A 6,369-nucleotide genomic window follows, 5' to 3' on the forward strand; every position below is an offset into this window, starting at 1 on the left:
TGATGACGGTGATGGTGATGATGATAATTATGATGGTTGCGATGGTGATGGTGTTTGTGATGATGGTGATGGTGATGGTGATGATGGTGGTGACGATGGTGATGATGGTGATGCTGGTGGTGATGGGTAATAGCAGAGGATAGATTTGCCCCGACTAAGCAATGGGATCTAAAAGAAATCAGTTTCCCTCTTGGAGACTGAGTTTTCTCACCTGTAGTATCTGATATCAGGGTTGATTTGTCATTTTTCAAACCATCCTTCAGGGTAACCAGGGAGCAGAGGGGTGCGTTATATGAAAGTCCAATACTCTCACCAAATTCTTACCCAACTAACTTAGAATTTTAGCTTTTTCACAAAGTTCCATGAATGATACCAGGGAAAAATAACAGTTAAGAATCTAGACCAGATGATCCCCAGGCCCTTACAAGGTAAGCGTCTGAGAACTGACCGTTTGGCCACAGCTGGACGCCTCCGTCCCCACATCTGAAAGGCACCTGTGACAGAGACCCCACGAAATGAGGAAGCGTCCCTAAGTACAGCTGGAAGCCCCTGCAGAGGGTCACTCTGTCGTTGCTGTAACCTCTGCCTGTACCATCGGGTAACCTGGTGATTGGCATTTGGCACATAGTAGCTGCCCCACAAATGTCCGATGGAGGAAAACAAGAAATTCCATAAAATCCCATTCATTCATTATTTCACAGTTACTGAAGACCTACCACACAGCAAACATCAGCGTGCGTGCTAGAGTGAAGAACAGACATGGTTCCCGCTCAGACGGCATCCACTGTGTGGATGCACACGCGTCACAACGCAGTGTGACGAGTCACAGAACAGCAGGCTGCAGAAGCAAGGGGGAGGGATGCCAGGTCTGCACGGCTGGGGCAGCCTGCACAGGCTTTGAGGAGGAGATGAGCTCTTCTCTGGGACCGGGAGAGCCCACATGGAGAGGTGGTGGGCCCAGAAGTGCTTCGCAGAGCGGGAGGTGATGCACAGACGAGGCACCAAGGGAGCAGGGCCGTTGGAAGAGCATACATAGTCCCGCATTGTCAGAGAGTGGGAGAGGGCACGTGGGAGAGGGAGGCCGCGGCCCACCAGCAGTGAGCAGTCAGCCTGAGCGTGACCCCTGTGCCAGCGGTGGGGCCCGCAGACAGCAAGACAGATAAGAATGTGGCAAAAACAAGGGCTTTCCGAAGCTCGCTCCAGCTTCATGGGAAAGTCTGGGTCAGATAGATGAGATGAGGGACCCGACCAGTCCTGGCAGCAGGAGGTGGGCGCCCAGACTAAGATAATGGCTTTGGCAGTGGGGAAAAAAAGAAAGAGCATTCGAGAGATAATAAGATATTAATTAGAAATTAATCAAATCATTTATTTTGAGATAAAAATTCTTCTGAGACCAGATCATGTGTTTGAGAAGCTCTTACCAACTATTCTCTCTTGAAGCCTGAATTAGGGTCCTTCAGTCAGGAGAACATACCTTCCCTTGTCGTCCCTGGGTCCATGAAGCAGCAGCTCCCAGCCGGCCTCTGTCTTTCGGTGCTGCCGCTTCTCTTCTCTTTCAGGCAGAAGATCTAGTCTGACGAAGCTGATGGGCCTGGGCCCGGGGTTACGCACAATGGGGAAGAAGAGGCACGTTGCCCTGTCCTACGGACACGTACGGCCCCATATGGCATTCAAACTGTGCTTTGAAGCAAGTCCTTTGTAATTTATGAAAAAACACTAGGAATCACTGTTGGTTAAGGCCGAAGACCCGTGTGCCGCCATCGGCCCCGCCAGAGCGGGGAAACGAACCAGTGAGCGGCTCGGAAGAGAACCTTCCTGATGCTGACCGAAGGCGGCACCCTGGTGGGGAGGGAGAGGCCAGATGAACCCCCAGTTCTGCGCCTGCCCCAGTGTCCTCGTCTGTAAAATGGACAACTCGCAACGCGTGGCGCCGTTTTAAAACACGAATTCCATGAGACCGTGAGAGTCAGCACGTGCTCGCGGGACGGAAGGACCGGGACCGGCCCCCGGATCCGAAGTGTTCTAGACACACGGCACGCGAGACTTCAGAAGCCACTTCTGTCTGGAGAGAAAAGCGGGTGAAATCCAGCTCTAAGTCGTTTTCATCCTTGTCCCATTGGCAAAGACCGTTTCCGCGCTGAAGCGGAGCAGGAATGCGATCCGGGCAAAACCGGATCCCTGAACCTCGCCAGCGCGCTTCGGACTGTGCCGCGGCCGCGGGGTCGCAGCCGGTGGAGAGAGCGCGGGCCCGCGGGGAGGACACGGCGCCGCCTGACGTGGGCAGCCGGGACGCCCGCGGCTCCGGCCACGGCTCCGGCCACGGCTCCGGCCACGGCTCGGCCGAGCACGTGGACACGCGAGGTAAGGACTCCCCCACCCCTCGGGCCCGCGAAGACGCCGCTCCTGGCCGCCGTCACACGGGGCCGCCCCGCAGCGCGCCGCGCCCCTCGCCCGACTGCTCCACTCCCCCTCGGGCCACGCACGCCGCGAGACCCCACAGGTCCGCTTAGCTCCGGTTCTCGCGGCTTCCAAAGCACGACTCCCGCCTCACCAGGCACAGGCGGACCCCGAGTACACGTCCCGGTAACGTTCAGTTCAGCAAACACCCCGTGGCCACCGCGATGTCGGGCACGGGGTCGCTCCCGGGTACGCGGGCGTGAGGGCAACGGCACGGGAGCGTTCCCACGCCGGGCTTCGTCTGCAGCCGAGCCCCACCGGGTACGGTCACTTCCCAACGAAGAAGGAACCGAGGCCCCGAGCGGTTCCGTGCCTGAAGCCGCAGAGCTGGACCACAAAGCGGCCGCACTCGAACCTGTCTGCCTCGCTCCCAAGTCACCGCGACGCTCCCTACACGAGGCTGCCTCGGGTCCCCCCTGGGAGAGAGGAGTCGCACTGACCCCTCCGCTCTGCACCAGAGACACCTGCTGACTGCTCCCGTACATCTGAGTGGGAAACTTGGTCACCATCCAGAGGGGCTAGTGACGTGTCTCATTGGTGGCGGAATTGAGAAGGGCAGCACTCAATACCGGCGACCGGCAGATGGGGAGGACGGGGCTGGGAGCTGCAGGGCCTTCCGCAAGTCAGTGCCCCAGCCCCAAGTCCCCGAGTCCCCGAGTCCCCACTGACTGGAAGACGACCATGATGGAGGAGGGGCAGGCATTGCTTTCAGGTTCTCTGGTTATGCAATTACTGACGCAGAGAGAAGAGAGATTACTAACCTGGGGGGGCAAGCAAGCAAAGAGCTGGACCCACCCCCCTTCTCCCAAGAAACAGAGGCCATGGGTGCAGGCCACCCCTCCAATGACAGATGCGCTCTGCCCTCCACACATGTCCCTGGCTTGGGACGCACCAGAGGCACACGGGACCTCATGCACAGACAGGGTCAAAGCACAGGACAGTGGCTGCGACCACTGTTTACACTTGCCCACACCCACGATGGTCCCGCCATCCACCACTCATCCGGCTTGTGGCCTCTCTGCCAGCCTGAAACCCTGTGATTGTGTGTACGTCGCGCTAAGTTCGGGGGAGGCCCCTGAGGCCTCGTGAGCATCTCTCCTGGAGCCCAGGCCTATGACATCTCCCGCACCTTCTCCATCCACTCATTTTGTGTACTCCGCAGAAAAGAAGGGGGTCACTTTGAGGGGGAAATCGGTTCTCTCCAGCTTGACCTTTGTCTCGGGCCCCCAGGTTCCGCCTTAGCTCTTTCATCCGGGGGCCCCCGTGGCGGGTCTCCTCACGTATGACGTCGCTGATGTTACGTGATCGAGTGGGATGTAAGTCAGTCGGCCCCACGAGAAGCTGGGGGAATCACTGTTTTCGTACGACACTCAGCACCACAATCTCTCACCAAAACAAAACAAAACAAAACAAAAACCGCCCTTCCCGTTCACAAGTAACAGCAGGCACTGGCACTTGGCTAAAATCTGAAGATTCGGATGTTTCGCAGATGCTGTCTTTGGATTCACTAAGTCCTTGGCTCCCTCCAAACCCCCTTCCCTCCTGCAAAGGACAAGTCATCCAGGGACACCTCACTCACCTTCCAGCGGCCTGTTCTGTCCCCAGGCCCGGGGTCCCCCACGTGCCCGTCTTTCAGCCCCTCCTGGATCCACAGACTTTTGCACAAAACGACTCTCCCTGGCCTGTATCTGGTCTAACCAAGCCTCAGAATCTCTGCCCTGCATTTGCACACCGTAATCACCCCATCAAAACGGGGCCCCTGTAGACCTGCCCCGTCCGTCCCGTATGCCACTGAAATCTGCCCCCGCGATGGTCCCGTAATTGCGTCGCTGCAGGGTCTCCACAGACGGATGATCCTTCTGCCGCCACTTCTGTTGTGCTAGAAATTGCCGTCCCTGTCTTTGCTTCCGGAGCCAGGCTGACCCTCTCGGCCAGGGGGGAATGAACGCCGCCTGGTTTGGAAAAGAGGCTGCTGGACTCATTAGAGTGTCTGCGGCGCAGGGTCCACAGCACAGATCCCACTGCTGTGCCTTGCGAGGCCAGCTTTCCCCCCAGCACTCACGGGCGAGAGAGAACTCACTGAAGCCTGAGAGACGAAAGACGTACGCGGTGGAGGAGTCCCCGGGACACGAAGGTGAGACTGGAAGCAAGAGTGAGCAGCGGCCACACCTTGCTGACGGGTACCACGTGCCAGGCCACCGACGGCGACACCACGCCTCGCTGTCATAACCGTCTTTGTCCCACGAGACTGGGGACTAGCGGGAATTGTCCAATATGGAACATGGGTGGGTGAAGCGGGATTCTGACCTCTCTTCATGGGCCCCGCAAAGCCCCTGTGTCTTCACTCTGCCTCCTCTGCAGAAGCCCTGCCAACGCCGGGTTGGATCTCGGTGCACAGCGGAGAGGACTGAGTCAGGCCGGTCGTTCCCAAGGGTACGTGGAGCCTCGAAGGTAGAGAACACGTCAGTGGGCTGTGCACGACGTTTATCAGCCAGGGTCACGGGGCGTAGGGCTCCGGCCGGACTGAAGCTGCGTCTCCGTCTCTCTTCCCCTGGGGCCGGCTTTCAGCTGCGTCTTTTTAGCGCGTCCGAGGGATTTCCGCTCCCGGTCCATCGAGAAACCTACTGAACTCGGAACATGTTTCAACCAGACGTTACGAACACGCTTCACGTTACCCACGAGCGTGTTTCTCCCGGGCCAAACTGACCTCATGCGTTAATTCTCAAGCAGCGCTTGAAGAGTGCTTGGCAATGCGCCCTCGATCAAGGGAAATGCGCCGAGGCCGCCCACTCACGCCGGCTGCCTGGCCATGGGCTCACGCTGCTAGCCGGGCTCTCGTAGCTGGTCCCGGAGAATCACCTCACGGAAAACAGCTTCGAAAGCTGGATGATGACTTTTGGAAGTGTTGGAAGGACCAGAGCTCTGTGAAGGCAACCAGAGCTTAGAGGGGCAAAGAGGGGGCTGTACAAAGATCTGAGTCCCTGGGGAAATCCTTTGAGAAGTCCACGTACCACAACTACTCAGAGTTGACTACTGTTCAGGGCGAACGGCTAAAAAAATAGAAAAAGAAAAACAAACAAACAAAAAAACCCTTAGAAATCGTCAGTGGAAAAAAACAATCTGTCCTTCAAAGGAGCAGAGGGAAACTGACAGATGCCCACGAGGGAGGACAGACAGATGCCCGCACGCGAGGGAGGACAGACAGACGCCCGCACGCGAGGGAGGACAGACAGACGCCCGCACGCGAGGGAGGACAGACAGACGCCCGCACACAAGGGAGGACAGACAGTAAAGTGATGGCCCTAAATGCTGAAAGAAAGTGAGTTCCAAACTAGAATCAAATACATAGCACAAGTAGTCTTAAATACCAAATAAATGAATGCATTTTTTAGGCAAACAAGAATTTAAAATTTATCATGAATAGAAAAATACTAACAGAAGTAAAGAAATTAAAAGGAAATTTTCAACAGAAGGAAAATGATCCGAGTAAAAGAGCACAGAAATGCAGGGAGGGTTGAAAACACTAGAAAGGGCAGATATATGTTTAACCCTAATTAAATATGAAATATCATTATCACAAAGATTAAAAATTCTCCTTGGATTGGGCTGTCTGGGTGTCTCAGTTGGTTGAACATCTGACTCTTGGTTTTGGCTCAGGTCATAATCTCAGGATCCTGAGATCGAGCCCCATACTGGACTCCACGCTCTGCAAGGAATCTGCTCAGCGTTTCTCTCCCTCTGTCCCTCCTCCCTCTTTCTCTGAAAAAATAAATAAATAAATCTTTTTTAAAAAACTCTTGTAGGATTTAAATTATTTGAAGAATTGAAACATGTGACAACACTTGCGCCAAAAGCAGGAAACTACAGCAGTGTCCTTGATAATTCCTTCAATAGTAAAAGTAACATTTTAAC

The sequence above is a fragment of the Neovison vison genome, chromosome 8 (genome assembly GCF_020171115.1).
Source record: "Neovison vison isolate M4711 chromosome 8, ASM_NN_V1, whole genome shotgun sequence".
Classification (NCBI taxonomy): domain Eukaryota; kingdom Metazoa; phylum Chordata; class Mammalia; order Carnivora; family Mustelidae; genus Neogale; species Neogale vison.